We start from the raw sequence: 16,391 nt of genomic DNA on the forward strand, positions 1-16,391 counted from the left end.
GTTTCCCATCTAAGGAAACAACAGGGATTGACTGAGATTTTGCATTAATTGTTAAGTGACTTTGTTCACATATTCACTCAGAAGCAACCAACCCGACAAAGGCTTAGTCCATGTGATATGTGAATGACATAGCCTGTCATTCAAACTGGAGAACTGGCTCCAAATCCTTTATCTCAAGGTTGTCCTTGAGAGGCCTCTAAATTGCTAGTTCTGGCCATTGCTACCAAATACCATTTTGGGGATGAAGAACAGAAAAATTCATGACACTACTTTATAAAATTATACATTCTCCTATAAAACTATTTAAAAACAAAACAAAACATAGAAGTATCAAACATTTGAGATAGTACCTTATTTAACCTCCAACCCTCACTAGCATAGCTTGTAAACATCAGCAGAAGGAATGAAGACAAAAAGAGAAATGCTAATTATATCAGAAGAGGAGGTTTGAAAGACAATGTGGCTCTGGTGACAGGTTGGCACCAAGATTTTAGTGCCTTCACCACTTAAATAACCCCAAGGGAGATTCAAGTATGAAATGAGTAAATCATGGGTGCTTTTAGAACAACAAAGAGTTTGAAATCATGGTTTGCTGCTAGCTTACTGATTGTAACTGTGGCTTGGTGTGAAATATGAAGAGAGGCACATTGTTTGTGGTTTTCTGGCTTGAGTTTGTTTCTCTGCCCTTGCTAAGCTTTTAATCAACGGGCTGAAGTTCAAGGCAAGAAGAGCAGTTCAAAGAGGGAGGGCCCAGACTGGCCAACCAAGTTATTCTGTTGATCTGGCAGACCGATTCCAGGGTCTTTCTGACTTGTCCAACAAGTCATGAATAAAACTAATCATAGTTTAATGTGAAATACGAATGCAGTCTAGAATGTTCTGTTCTGTGTGAGAATGGTTCCTCAGGCTTCAGGAGCAGTGGTCTTTCTGATTACACGCTGCGGCTTAAAAACTATCAAGATAGCAGGAATTAATTTTTTTAAAAAAGACAAAACAAAATTGGAGTTGCAATACCAAAGATGGATTAAAAAAAAAAAGCAAGATGCGGAATACAGTATTTGCCATTATGCATGTTCTGTTCCTTTGAATTCTGGTCCCATCTAAGAAGGAGTAATTCACTATAAGGTATGCACTTAAGGATATGAATGAAGCTCCTATTGCATATACTCTTCCCAGAAAAGAAGTATGGTGGAAATGTGAGGTCAGCAAAATACCAAGGCCTCAAAGCTTCAGAATTGCTCTTGCTTTCACTTGCTTTGTCCTTTTTGTCTGTTTGTTTGTTTGAACTAGAACACTAACTTTCCCTTTCTATCACAAGGTGTCTTGGATAGTGCAGCTGGACACTTCTGTTCTTAGGCAGGGGATAAGACAAGATGACTCTTTGCTTTAAAAGGTTAAAGAGAAAGAAAAGAAGATAAAGAAAGAAAAATTAGAGAAGGAAAAGAAAAATAGCACCTGGATACCTGGTTCAACTGCTTTGCAGGAACTCAGTGTGCTATAAATTTTGGGACTGAGCATTTCTGTTCTTTGAGAAATGTGATTAGTTGCCTTGTTTTTACATTGCTTTTCACCACATGTCGCATATAAAGGGCTGTGTAACTATATGGGCTGATCAGGGCCTGTGAAATAGAATGTGTATCCATGGCAACTCCATGTTATTAACTAAAGATGCATACACATTTCACAGGGGTGGAACCAGCTTCCTTGCCTTTGCATCTGACTCCTGGTATATTGCATAACAAGAGGCAAGCATGACATCATTTGATCTATCCCCTTCTGCAGTAATTTTCAGACAATGTGCCCCTTTTCTCATTTCTACCTTTCCATTTTCAACCTTTGATAACTGAAAAATATCTGGATTGCCTATGTAGTACCAACGCTTTTGGTACTTTCTGTACAGAAGCAGGCACGACTGTTAGCCAGTGTGTCTCACTTATCAGAAGTCCATGACAAAGGAGAAGACTGAACTTGCATCTGTATCTTCTCTCTTCCACAACTGCAAGCACAACTAAAACTTCTGGAAGCCAAAGAGTGAGACAGCTGCTCATCTCTGTGTGGAACTCAGAAAGGTATGGAGAATTCTGTTTCATACAGGAAAAGGTCACGTATAATTCTTAATACAGCAAACCACATTTGGACACCTGGCTTCTGCAGAGGCATCTGCCTACATAAGGTCTGCCTGGTGCTTTCTGAAATGCTTGCCAGGTCTTACACGGGCTTCCCATATACCTGAGTTTAGCACTACTTCGAGGTTTTTCACTGCTTCTGCCAACCCAGGCTTTCAGTTCTCACTGTTTACAGATTACTCTGGGGAGGGGGGAACACTGTTTTGCAAACTTCTGAACAATGTTGCCTCTTCCACTCAAGGGCAGAGGTCACTTGCTATTGATGGCTTCAATCAATGTTTCGATCCACACCCCTCTTCCAGACCTGTGACCTGTCTGCAGGACTATTTTTGAACTGGGATTTAGTTCTTAGTAGTTTGCTGATCAATCTGGCCACTAGAGGGTAGCTAGGTTGCCATTCAGTTTAGCCATCAGAGGCGTCTTGGTTGCCATTCCATCTGATAATAGCAAGAGCTTTAGAAAGCCAATTGTGATTTGGGTTCATTACTTGAACATGATTCAAACTAGCCTGAAGATTCCTACTTAGAGGCTTGGGAATGTGCTGGTTTTGAGGGCTTGCACTATTTGACCAGTAAGGCAATCCTTTAACTTTCTGCTTCTCACACTGTACCCTCAATGTGTCCTGATGTGCTCTTCTAGTCAGCAGGGTTGTTGTAGTCCAACACATCTGGAGGTCATCAATTTGTAAAGGCTGCCCTAGAGGTTGCTAAATTGTTTGAATGTTAGGAAGTGTCCAGAAGGATTACAGTGAGGCTAACCTTGTTCTGAGTACTATGAGTAAAAGAGACCATGAGCAAACCTCCTGCAGTTGGAGCATACATGGCTGCTGGCACTGCATTATGCTGGTTTCGGTTGGATGATCAACAGGCCACGTACAATAGGAAGTAAGGCTCCTTGAGCTGGATCTTTGATCCCGGGGGAATATTTTCTTCCCACTGCTAGCCCACTGTGATGTGAGTTGGCCACAAAAGAAGTAAAAGAAATAAACTGGATTGTAATAATATATATATAATAAAAAATCTGTATCTGCTTCTGTTCAAGCTTTTCATTGGTGTTCCACTTGTTTCTGCTCCTTTATTCTTTGTCCATAGCTAAACTTTCTTTTCCTGAAAATTTGTGATTTGTAGTTATATAAATACCACCAATAGTTACCAACTTGCATGTCAAATCAGTGGCCAAAAAAAAAAAAAAATTAATTAATTAAAGGAATAGTACCCCTAGAATCCTATCTTAAGTAAGATGTTTTCCATTCTTGCTCCTCCTTGAGCCCACCTTCTCGTTCTAAAAGGGGAAAAAAAAATGACAGTTTCCATCCAATTTCATCCACAGTGATAACTGCAGTATCCTGGACAAAGGATTGTATAAATACATTGTGCACACCTAGCTTGTAGTGGACTTTCTATTATGACTGTAGAGGGGCATATCAAGTTTTTGGAGGCCACCAAGTTTGGCTTTATTGACGGAATAAACGTTCAGTCTGTAAGTGCCATGGAATCTTATTGAGTCTCAAAATATTGTAACATACCTTTGTTCACCAATCATACTGCTATTTAATTCATGAAAGCTGTGTATGTAGATCAAAAACTATGAATAAAAGTTTATGTAAAATATAGGAATCTAATGATAATCATCAAAAGACTAATAATTTATAAAACTAAAGTCATTTTGTTTAGGGGCACTTTAGCAATACATATTCATACAAATGGATATATTGTCAATACACTGCATTTATTGGTTGAAGATTTTCTCTTCAGCTTTTATGATGCTTCTACAGATGTTTATAACTTTTTATTTCCCTTGGGTGTGCAATGCTTATTCTTTTAAAATCTGACATGCAGCTCAGTAGTTCAGATATACTTTTTCTTCTAGGTGTCCAGCACTGGTGGAATAATATAACAAAACGGATTAATCTTCTAATGTCTGTGAGTCCTATGCACAAAGTCGCTCATGTATTAGATAATTATGGTGTTATTTTCAAGACAATGCACTGGCATTATTTAAAATCATAATGATGAAAATGCTCTATAAAGTAAGCTAGAGTTAGCTGTAACTACCACAATCTGGGCTTTGGATGGATACACACACACACACACGATGTGCATTAAATAAATAAGAAATAGCTTGTGTTTAAAAAATAAATATAAAGTCATGTTTTACTGTCTCACTTGCTATAAAATTAAAGCATCTCCAAATAATTTGTTCAGATATGTTTTGATTCTGCCTCCATGCTGGTATCATAATCTGTAACTAAAGTATTTGATAGTCATGATACTTCCCTTAGAATTTTCTTATAATGCTAACCCATTGCATTGCTTGAATAAGAAAACCATCTATAAATTAATAAGACAGGTTATGGTTTGTTTGTTTGTTTTTTAACTTGCTTTGTTCTTTGCATATCACAAAGCTGCCTGGAGTGGATAGGTGCCTCTCAAGTCAAGATAAAAATTGAATTAATGATGCCTAAAAATGTACTTTCATTACTGATATCAATGGGATAGTTAGTATTAGCATTAAGGTACCAATCTCTGTTGTGTTCTTAATACTGTTTATTCAGTGTTGAACTTACATCAACCCATGTGACATGTAAAGGTATTTATGTTCCTTATATGTTTTATATGCATGCCTATCGTATTATATGCTCTGTAACCTCTAAAACTGTGAAACTGGAATTACAAGATACCTTCCTGTTAGTGACTTTATTTTTGGATATGTACTTTCATAAAAAGATTCCTATATGTAAACACTGCTTTCTGCAAAGGAGAGATTTCTTGTAAACTTTTCTGTAGACAATGGAACCTCAAAACTGGTCAAGAAAAAGACTGTGAATAATCTATATTCACTGTGCAAACAGATTCTGTTTTTTCAAAGAAAGTGATATCTACCAGGGTAATTTGTGCTAATACATTTCCTGAATAGCACATCCCCAAAGTAATGCTGTGCTAGGCCATAGAAATAATGTAACACTTTTCCTCAGTGTGTGTGCATGCTTCAACAGAACCATACTCAAGACCAAACTAACCATGGTGATAAATTAAGACATGGCATAGACCTCCAGAAAAATGTACTCATTTGCATTTCTTTGGCTTACTCATTTGAGAGAAGAGAACCTGTTATGAAGAAATGTTTCCGAACGGCCCTATGTTGGCCATGCTCTGAAGACTGTTATACATTATAGATTAACTGATAAGTGTGCCATGAAATTTCATAAGCTGTAATTATTTTAATGTCTGTTTCACACTTCTTATGGAGTTGGTAAGCCTATTTTGCTATGCAAGAACAAGTGCTTTGAACACACACACACACACACACACACACACACACACACACGAAGCTCCCTTCTACCGTAACTGAAAATGGTGGCCACTCAGGTTCAGTTAGCAGAAGCAACCATTAGAAAGCCTAGAACTCCAGTTAAAAATCAAGCATTATAACAGATAGGGAAGAAGAGAAGGGCAAGTTCTTATTAACGGACTGGCTTGGGTATACAAGCTGTGCTATTAAATTGTGGCTATAATCCCCAGCTTTCTGGAATGCCTCCTTCCCCTAAAGATTTCCATGTAAAATTGATGATACTCCGTGCTGATGATACACAAGAAATACTCAGGACCAGGAGTTGTAACCTGGTAATCCACAGCGCCTTGCTTTCAGCAGTATTATCTGGGGCTAATAAGAGTTGAAGTGCAAAACATCTGAAGGCCAGGGGTCTGTTCTGATGAAAACTGTAATTTTTCGTAATTTGTATATGAACAGCATGCATTGGAAGTTTAATCTGCTGGAACATACCATTATTGGTGGGTGCTGTACATGGAGAGATATATTGTTAAGAGAGTATAAACAGAGAGGTTTTATACAACTATAACAGAAGCTGGCCTATTTTGAATTTGAAAGTACTGATAATAATGTCATTTCTCTTGCCACAATAACTATGAAAAGTGCTGGAGTGAACCAATCTGATTAAAAGGAAAACTCATTGTAACAGCAATATGCTTATCCCAAGAACGTGGGAGGGGCAACTATATGTTGCAGACTATTAAAATAGTTTCATAAACTATTCTCCCTTCTTTCTCAAAGCATTTCTGTGGTCAGAGCCCTCGTATTTCTAAAGCCCTGTAGGACAAGCCTGGCTAAACAAAAGCGAGGTGGATTTTCTTCCTTCTCTCGTATCCTTGTCAGGAGAGAGAAATTCTTCATGGAGCTTCAGGGTTGGGGAAACATTCTCCCTACATTTGTGCATCTCTCGTGGCTGGGAGTGCTTTGGTTTTTGAACTCCAAAGCCAGACCCAGTCCAGTCCAGAAATGTCTCGATCTATCCCTTTCCATTCCACCCAGCTGACAACACTCTGATGCCAGAGAGATAAGGGCAGTAGATACTTTTCTAGGGATGAGAAGAGCTCCTGGCCTTGGATTTCTTCCTTTGACCTCAGGTGAACAAGGTCAGAGAATCCCAGTTAAGACACCCTCACAAGAGAGTAGGGTTAAAGCAATACCAGTGTGAAAGAAGTTTACTATATTCAGAAGTAAGGCTGAGACTCAAGTTGCCAGAAAAAAAATATTTTGGGTGATTTCCCCGAGTGGAGTGGGGAGGTGGTGGGCAGGAAGAGAAATTGATAGACCCGCTTGTTTTTGTGCACATGTGATATTTGCAATCTCTGTGTATACATTATTTGTAGACTTATGCTTTGTATTTGGGGCTTCATTCAACCATTTTTAAATTGATTTTCTTGCCACAAAGACAGCAACAGCAGTAAAAGCAGAATTTCTCTTTTAGTGGCCAAGCTGTAATTTCTATTTCTCCAGAATGCTTCAGATACACTCTTGTTCTAGGGCATTGGGAGAAAAGCTATCAACTGGGCAATTTCTCCACCTCTTTGGACCCTTCTTTTCCACCACAGTACTGTGCAATGATTCTGCATCTGATGTGTTCTAGGAAAAAGGATGACAAAGCTTCTCAGGGAAGGAAATAGACTAAAGGAATTTGCTGCTATCGGTACACTTAAGGATAGATCCACATACTGTAGCATTTTCTACACTTTGAAATAAGTAAATCAGTATCTCAGTTCCCCCTTCATGGATCACTGCCTTGTCGTGGCGAAGGGGCTTGTGTAACTCAGTGAAGCCATGAGCTATACCGTGCAGGGCCACCCAAGACGGACAGGTCATGACAGAGAGTTCTGACAAAATGTGGTCCACTGGAGAAGGAAATGGCAACCCACTCCAGTATCCTTGCCAAGAAAACCCCATGGACAATGTCAAAAGGCTAAAAGATATGACACCGGAAGATGAGCCCCTCAGGTCGGAAGGTGTCCAATATGCTACTGGGGAAGAGCGGAGGGCAATTCCAAGTAGCTCCAGAAAGAGTGAAGCGGCTGGGCCAAAGCCGAAAGGACGTTCAGCTGTGGATGTATCTGGAAGCGAAAAGAAGGTCCGATGCTGTAAAGAACAATATTGTATAGGTACCTGGAATGTAAGATCTATGAACCAAGGCAAGCTGGATGTGGTCAAACATGAGATGACAAGATTGAACGTCGATATCTTGGGAATCAGTGAATTGAAATGGACGGGAATGGGTGAATTTAATTCAGGTGACCATTATATCTACTACTGTGGCCAAGAAACCCTTAGAAGAAATGGAGTTGCACTCATAGTCAATAAGAGAGTGGGAAAGGCAGTAATGGGGTACAACCTCAAAAACGACAGAATGATCTCAGTGCGTATCCAAGGCAACCCATTCAACATCACAGTAATCCAAGTCTATGCCCCAACCACTGATGCCGAAAGAAGCTGAAGTTGACCAGTTCTATGAAGACCTACCACACCTTCTAGAACTAGCACCAAAAAAAGATGTCCTTTTCATCATAGGGGATTGGAATGCTAAAATAGGAAGTCAAGGAGTAATCGGAATAACAGGCAAGTTTGGCCTTGGAGCACAAAATGAAGCAGGGCAAAGGCTAATAGAATTCTGTCAAGAGAACAAGCTAGTCATAGCAAACACTCTTTTCCAACAACACAAGAGACGACTCTACACATGGACATCACCAGATGGTCAATATTCCTTGTGAGTACACAGTGAAGGTGATGAATAGATTTAGAGGATTAGATTTGGTAGGCAGAGTGCCTGAAGAACTATGGACGGAGGTCTGTAACATTGTACAGGACGGAGGCAGCAACTAAAACCATCCCAAGGAAAAAGAAATGCAAGAAAACAAAATGGCTGTCTGATGAGGCTTTACAAATAGCTGTGGAAAGAAGGAATGTGAAAAGCAAGGGTGAAAGGGAAAGATATAAGCAACTGAATGCAGATTTCCAGAGAATAGCAAGGAGAGATAAGAAGGCCTTCTTAAATGAACAATGCAAAGAAATTGAGGAAAACAATAGAATGGGGAAGACTAGAGATCTCTTCAAGAAAATTGGAGATATCAAAGGAACGTTTAGTGCAAAGATGAGCATGATAAAGGACAAAAAAGGCAGGGACCTAACAGAAGCAGAAGAGATTAAGAAGAGGTGGCAAGAATACACAGAAGAACTATACAAGAAAGATCTTAATGTCCCTGATGTCCATGCTGGTGTGGTCACTGACCTTGAACCAGACATCCTAGAGAGTGAAGTCAAGTGGGCCTTAGGAACCATTGCTAACAACAAAGCTAGTGGAGATGACAGTATTCCAGCTGAGTTATTTAAAATACTAAAAGATGATGCTGTTAAAGTGCTGCACTCAATATGCCAGCAAGTTTGGAAAACGCAACAGTGGCCACGGGATTGGAAAAGGTCAGTTTACGTTCCAATTCCAAAGAAGGGCAATGCCAAAGAATGCTCAAACTATCGCACAATTGCACTCATTTCACATGCTAGCAGGGTTATGCTCAAAATCCTACAAGCTAGGCTTCAGCAGTACATGAACCGAGAACTACCGGATGTACAAGCTGGGTTTCGAAGAGGCAGAGGAACTAAAGATCAAATTGCCAACATTCGCTGGATCATGGAGAAAGCACGAGAGTTCCAGAAAAACATCTACTTCTGCTTCATTGACTATGCAAAAGCCTTCGATTGTGTGGATCACAACAAACTGTGGCAAATTCTTAAAGAGATGGGGGTACCAGACCATCTTACCTGTCTCCTGAGAAATCTGTATGCGGGCCAAGAAGCAACAGTTAGAACCAGTCATGGAACAACTGATTGGTTCAAAATAGGGAAAGGAGTACAACAAGGCTGTATACTGTCACCCTGCTTATTTAACCTATATGCAGAGTACATCATGAGAAATGCCAGGCTGGAAGAATCACAAGCCGGAATTAAGATTGCAGGGAGAATCATCAATAACCTCAGATATGCAGACGATACCACCCTAATGGCAGAAAGTGAAGAAGAACTAAAGAGCCTCTTGATGAGGGTGAAAGAGGAGAGTGCGAAAGCTGGCTTGAAACTCAACATTAAAAAAACTAAGATCATGGCATCTGGACCCATCAATTCCTGGCAAATAGAAGGGGTAGAAATGGAAGCAGTAACAGACTTCATTTATTTGGGCTCGAAGATCATCGCAGATGGAGACTGCAGCCATGAAATTAAAAGACGCTTGCTCCTTGGGAGGAAAGCTATGGCAAACCTAGATAGCATATTAAAAAGCAGAGACGTCACCTTGCCAACAAAGATCCGTATAGTCAAAGCTATGGTTTTTCCAGTAGTAATGTATGGCTGTGAGAGCTGGACCATAAAGAAGGCTGAGCGCCAAAGAATTGATGCCTTTGAACTGTGGTGCTGGAGAAGACTCTTAAGAGTCCCCTGGACTGCTAGGAGGTCAAACCAGTCAATCTTAAAGGAAATCAATCCTGATTGCTCATTGGAAGGATTGCTAATGAAGCTCAAACTCAGATACTTTGGTCACCTAATACGAAGAGAGGACTCTTTGGAAAAGACCCTGATGCTAGGAAAGACTGAAGGCAAAAGGAGAAGGGGACGGCAGAGGATGAGATGGTTAGATAGCATCACTGAAGCAATGAGCATGAAACTGAGCAAACTCAGGGAGGCAGTGAAGGACAGGAAGGCCTGGCGCAATATGGTTCATGGGGTCACGAAGAGTCGGACACGACTTAACAACTGAACAACAACAACAACAACAACATCTCAGTTCTGACGTGGAGTGAGAGGACACATTTTGAGGGCCCGTTAAATGTTCATTCTTTTTTAGAAGTTATCTCTTTAAGTAGTTCACTGTAACTATACAGTGGAAATATATATACACTTGCCAGAGAGTAAATTTCTATGAGCTCAGCCTGACCTCTGAATAAATATACTTTGAACTGTGTTTTGGCTACTATCCTATGCAGAGCTGCCTGAGAGTAAGCCCTATTGAACACATGGACTTAGTTGCATGTAACTGAGAAAGAAAGCCAAGGTGATTTTTCACTTGACATTCTGAAATACTCTTGGTGGATTGCAGCAATTCTGCCATAAATTGTTTGAAATGACAAGCCAAATAGTTTTTAATGCTCTTGCACAAACCTGAACTGGAAGAAAATCAAATATAATTTTCCTTTTGCTGATGAAAGTATTTCCTTCTTATGTTTGTACCATGTAAAAGCTACCCATATAATCCATATACTCTATCAGGAAAACACATTTCTCAAACAGAATGCTCCTTTTTGAGAGTTTGCATCTGAATTAATACAAGTGCCTAACAAGAGCACCTGTGTCTTAATTCAAGAGATGCCTTGCAAGACAGCTTATGAATGTGAATGAAACCAGACAGGCCAGACACTTGACATGAATTACATTTTTAAGCCTTGTGGAGGCAAAAGCTGCTCCAAGAAGGTCACTGACATTTGCTTGCTACAACAATAAGCCTTTGGAAAAAGCGAAATGGCTTTTAATTTTTTAATACCTACCACTTTTGCATGGTTATCTTCATTAAAGATACTGGATGTTTGTTCTTTAGAAACAAAGGAAGTAGGCAGAGGTGTTTTTGGCTGTCATAATGTGATTTTTCATTATCTAGCAGCTGGAGGCTGGTATAAAGCAGTTGCCTTAACAATATTGTTCTGTGAGAAGCCTTCTCCTGAAGATCAGTAAATACTGACCTCTTATTCATACTCAGGAATATCAAATTTGTACAAACAAAAAGAGATGCCTTCATCATTCTAACTTGCTGATTTTAATCCAGTTTGTTTGAACATGTACATTCATATATTTATTTTATTAACCGATACTAATTAATAAAAATATTTGCTTCAACAGCTTCATGTGCATATTTTTAAGCCCCATTTGATTTTCTAACTTCCTCATCTGCCCAGCTTTGCTCTTATAATTTCAGCCTTCTATAAGCTTTCTTCTCTGTCCAAGATTTTGGATCTTGTGAAACTGTTAGCTGTTCAGTGTATTCTTTGGAGTTTCAGGACATTTCAGGAAAAGAAAGGTACATTCTTTGCAAATATGAATGGTGTTGTTTGGAGAGAAATGAGGTTTTCATCTCAACACCGTGAGCAATTTTGGAAGGCTGTGTGTGGTGATTAAAGGTGCTGGCTAGACACCAGGAGACCATGAGTTCTAGGCCCGCCTTAGGCACAAAGCCAGCTGGGAGATCTTGGGCCAGCCACTCTCTCTTCACCCTAGGAAGGAGGCAAGGGCAAGCCACTTCTGAAATCTTGCCAAGAAAACTGCAGGGACTTCTCTACCGCAATTGCCAGGAGTCACGACTGTCTTGAAGGTACAAATTTCTTCTTTTTTCTTTGGTGAGTTGCATTTACAGACCGACTGAAGTGCTATCATTATGGCTCCATCTAGTGACTTAACCAGGTAAAACGTATTTCCTGAGAGAATGTTTGTTACAGATGGGGAAAGGATGTGCGGATGCTGGTGGAAAGGTAGCATGTATTCTGTTGAGAGGAATTAACTTTTGCTGAAAGAAGTGAACATGGCTGTGTATAATTACAGGTTCTGCCAACTTTGTTACTTGGAAAAGAGAATTGGGTATGTGAGGAGAAACATGAAGGTAAACTGAATGCAGTGGGGATGACGCACCCAAGGAGAATACATAGTAAAACGAGAAGAGTTAGACGTCAGGAAGGAATGGGGGTTGAATACTAAAGTGAGTGATAACTATGAAAGAAACATTTTAAGATGGTTTGGGTAGGGAGAATCACAAAACAAATATATGAAGGGACAGTCTATAGGTTGAGAGAAAAGAGACTGAAAAAGTTGGGACGGGATGAAGTGGATGAGATTCTGAAAAAGAGACCGGTGAGAAGTTTAAAGAACTAAATGTATGTAGGATACAGTGGGTGGATTTGGTAGAAGCAAGGCTGCTTTTCAAACATAGAAAGATATGAAGAGGTATCAGGAACAATTTTGGTGTAAACTAGATTTCTTTTCCTTTTCATAACTCATAACTTTCATTTATTTGGTTCATTCTTTTCCCCCACTATGATTTGTGTGTTTTTTAACCACAAAGGGTATTACATGAGGGTTATATAGGTAGGTATGATATCCTACTTTAATATAATTTTAGATAAGATAGATCCCAACCATGAGCTGCCCAGAGTCATTGAAAGTTGGGTGGCATGCAAGTTTAATATATTATTATTACTACTACTACTACTACTGCTACTGCTACTATTACTTATACCTTATATAATAAAGCTTTCATTATACTTTTAATCCCTGCTGTTGCTAATTATTTCTAAAACTTCCCTTTTGTCATAAAGCAATCAGATATATGCCCTGGAGTAAACACAGCAGAATTAAAATGAAACTAATTTTATGGATTGGACTATTTACAATTCATAGGAAAATGTTATTTTGCAGATTAGATGTTAAGCAAACATTAAAACAAAGTGTTAGGTTCGCCATTGTTACAGTTCCTGTTCTAAACAAACATCCTTTCTTTTGAACTCTGGTTAAGGCAAAGATCTTCCAAATGGACTTAACCATAAATCTGAGACTACTTAGTAACAAAAAGAACAGGAAAAAATCCTAAAGTCTAGTAAAAAAAAAAAAATTGTAAATATTATAATATAAAGTATTCCAGTCGTCCTTTTCTCAAGGACCCACAACTTCTAGAGACCTCAATGACTGTTATTCTGGAAGAATGCTTTGGTATCTTGTCTCCCTGGTGGTCTTATTAGCTTCAGCCTCCATTCCTTCCTTCCTTCCTTCCTTCCTTCCTTCCTTCCTTCCTTCATCAGATTTGTATGGCCGCCCCTCTCACAAAAAAAGTGACTCTGGGTGGTGTACAACACTTAATTAAAAAACCAATAAATATATAAAACATTCATTATAAAAACTATAAAAAGCACAAGAGATGATGATGTTAGCCGCAGTGAGGGAGCCATTGCAAGATCTCCCTGGTCCCCTGGGACTCCCAGGCCTGATGGCATAGCCAGGTCTTGAGGGACTTGCGGAATGTTGAGAGGGATGGAGCTAATCGCACTAATGGGGGGAGAAGATTCCATAAGGTGGGTGCCATGGCACTCGCCCCTGGTCCCCGCCAAATGTAGTTCCCTGACAGATGGGACCTGCAGTATGCCTCCTTTGCCAGATCTGATGGGACAGGCAGATATAATCGGGGAGAGGCAGTCCCTCAGATAGCCCGGCCCCTTTAAAGCCTTAAAAGGCTTTAAAGGTTAAAACCAGCACCTTGAATTGGACCCAGAGGAAAACTGGCAACCAATGCAGCTCATGGAGAAGAGGTATGTGTGCCATTCTAGGAGCACACATAACTGCCCGCATCGCTGCATTTTGCACCAGTTGAAACTTCTGGATGCTCTTGGAGGGCAGCCCTATGTAGAGCACATTACAGTAATCCAATCAGGAAGTGACTAGGGCATGAATGACAGTGAGCAGAGCCCCCCAATCCAGGAACCCAGCCACCGCCCACACCTCCAAAGCCCCAGCATCCAACAACAAAGCAGATGGTATAGAAGGGAGATTATGTCCACAGCACCTCTGAGTTAAAAAATGCGGTCGGTACAGCAGGCACAGCAAAGAGATGAAATAAGCCCAACTTCCGGTGTGGCCTGTCCTCCTGCCCGCTCCTCAGCCCAGTCCTCTGAGAAACAGCCCAAGTGGTCTTCCAGAATAGCTCAGATAGGTCCTCCTAGCAGCAGATCCTTCAAAAGCATCCAAGCCAATCCAAGAAAGCCACCACCAAATTTAAAAAAGCTGCCAAGTCCACAAACGCGGTCAGCACAGTAAGTGTGGCCAGTGCTGCAAGACAGCAAGCACTGCCATTCTCCAACACAGTCCTCCAGCCTGAATAAATCCAAATTGGCCCGAGCAGTTCAAAGCAGTCCAAAGTCCAGCTTCCATTCAGGTGAGTGCCAACCCAGAAACATCTTCTAAACACACACAACATACACGGCATAAAATTACAAGGACAATGGCTCCATAGATCCCACTCTCTCCACCATCTTAACCGGAAACCAAAGGTAACCAAAGTGTAATGGTGAAGTATTGGTTCTTTCCATTGCCACAAGTGTCATTTGTGTTCACTGTAGTGGTAATCTGTTTGGCCTTTATTGAGTTAATGTACGTTTTTTCTATGATTTCAGCTCTGCTTCTTCCTTCCTTGATAACACGAGGATCTCTCAATTTCAGTTCACTTTCAAGAATATGCTATTATCTCTTCAGATGGAACCTTTTATTCCCAACAGTAATTTAATTTTGTGATGGCTTTTAGCTATGGTAAGGACCAGTGAATATTCATTAAAAACATTTTGACTTCTGCCTTCCTAATGAGCTAATGTCAACTAATATGAACGAACTTCATACTGCGTGATCCTGAGAATGTCTTTTAACTAATGATAAAATTTTTCTGGCAGACTACCAAGTGTCTGTCTGAAGCCTTGGTCTCTAGTTAGAGGTAAACTGCCAGGCTTTTACTCAGTTATTCCCTACCAGTAGAATATTCTTTATAATATTCTTACCTGTACATTTATACACATGTGCATAATTTTTAATTCAGAATACGCTGTCCACAATGTTCCAGAAGCAAGGGATAGTGTCTTTCCAAACAAAACATTGAAGAATATTAAATGAGAAGAGGGTTACATTGAATAATAATAATATATAGCAATATAATTGCTGTTCTTTCTTTAGGACACCTTTGTTGATTTGATTCAATTCCCCATGAAGAGCAACGGAAGAGATTAGCTGTCACATGTATTGACCACCACATCCTCCAGTTGATAATAATGCTTCCTGACAATGCTCTCATTCCTTGTGAATTACATGGCCAGCAGTGACCCGACAGTTCCAATGGCCACTCAGAATAGAGCTAAGCAAAGATATATCCTGGCCTCCCTTTTATTTAATTTTTGTTAATGACATTGTACAAGCTCTGCCAAACATAAATTCCACATAGCCCACCCCTCAATCTCCATATTTTTATATGCTGATGATACCATTATTTTAGCTAAATAAATAATAAATCCCCCTCTTGGAAGAAGCAAATAGCTTCTGATTGTTTACTGAGGTCTCTCAACCCAGGTTTACTTGTGTTGGGCTTAGGAAAAGCCCCCTTTCACATCTAGTAGGCAGTGTTTGATTTAGAACTCTAAAACAATAGATCTAAATGTTAACATCATCGCTATAAAGACCTCAGAAGCACTCATATGTCACTCCTAAATATCTTTATAATATTCTTTCTGTTCCACAGAGTTTACACCTGTCAGACTTCATACGCTACCCTCAAACAGAATGGAGGGGAGAGTCAACAATATCCCATATGAATAGCATTTATGTGCATGCTTGGATGCAGATGTTGAGAAAGTTGCATGACTTGCTGACCTGTCCTTGATACTAAGACAGGCTAATCACCTCTCTTACCAGCAGATGTCCAGGATAGTCCCAATCAAAGCTTGTGGGCTTCTTACCAATAGGTCAGTTTAGAGTAATTCCTATGAAAGTTGTGAAATTTTGTGCCATTGCAATTACCATTAGTCATATTGTGTCTGATTCTTTTTTTTTTTTATCCACACTCAATCGTGACCAATTCTGCGGCGACTGCCTGAATGAGTCCCTGCAGTTTTCATGGCAAGGTGTTTCGGAAGCGGTTTGCCATGGGCTCCTTCCTAGAGTGGAACCTATAGTCACAATTTTTTTTAGATGTATGATGGTTATGAAGTTTTATTTTAAACTATATTTATATAGTCTACATAAAATTTACATTATTTTGATTAAATTTTGATTTAATTAATTCATGCTGTCTTCGAGTTGTGCCTTCCAGATGTGCTACAACTAATTAACTCCTAGAATTCTCACTCAGTCACTATTAGC

This window comes from Python bivittatus, unplaced genomic scaffold (genome assembly GCF_059951505.1).
Source record: "Python bivittatus isolate LINGU-HERP-01145 unplaced genomic scaffold, Pbiv_v1 ctg000220_np1212, whole genome shotgun sequence".
Classification (NCBI taxonomy): Eukaryota; Metazoa; Chordata; class Lepidosauria; order Squamata; family Pythonidae; genus Python; species Python bivittatus.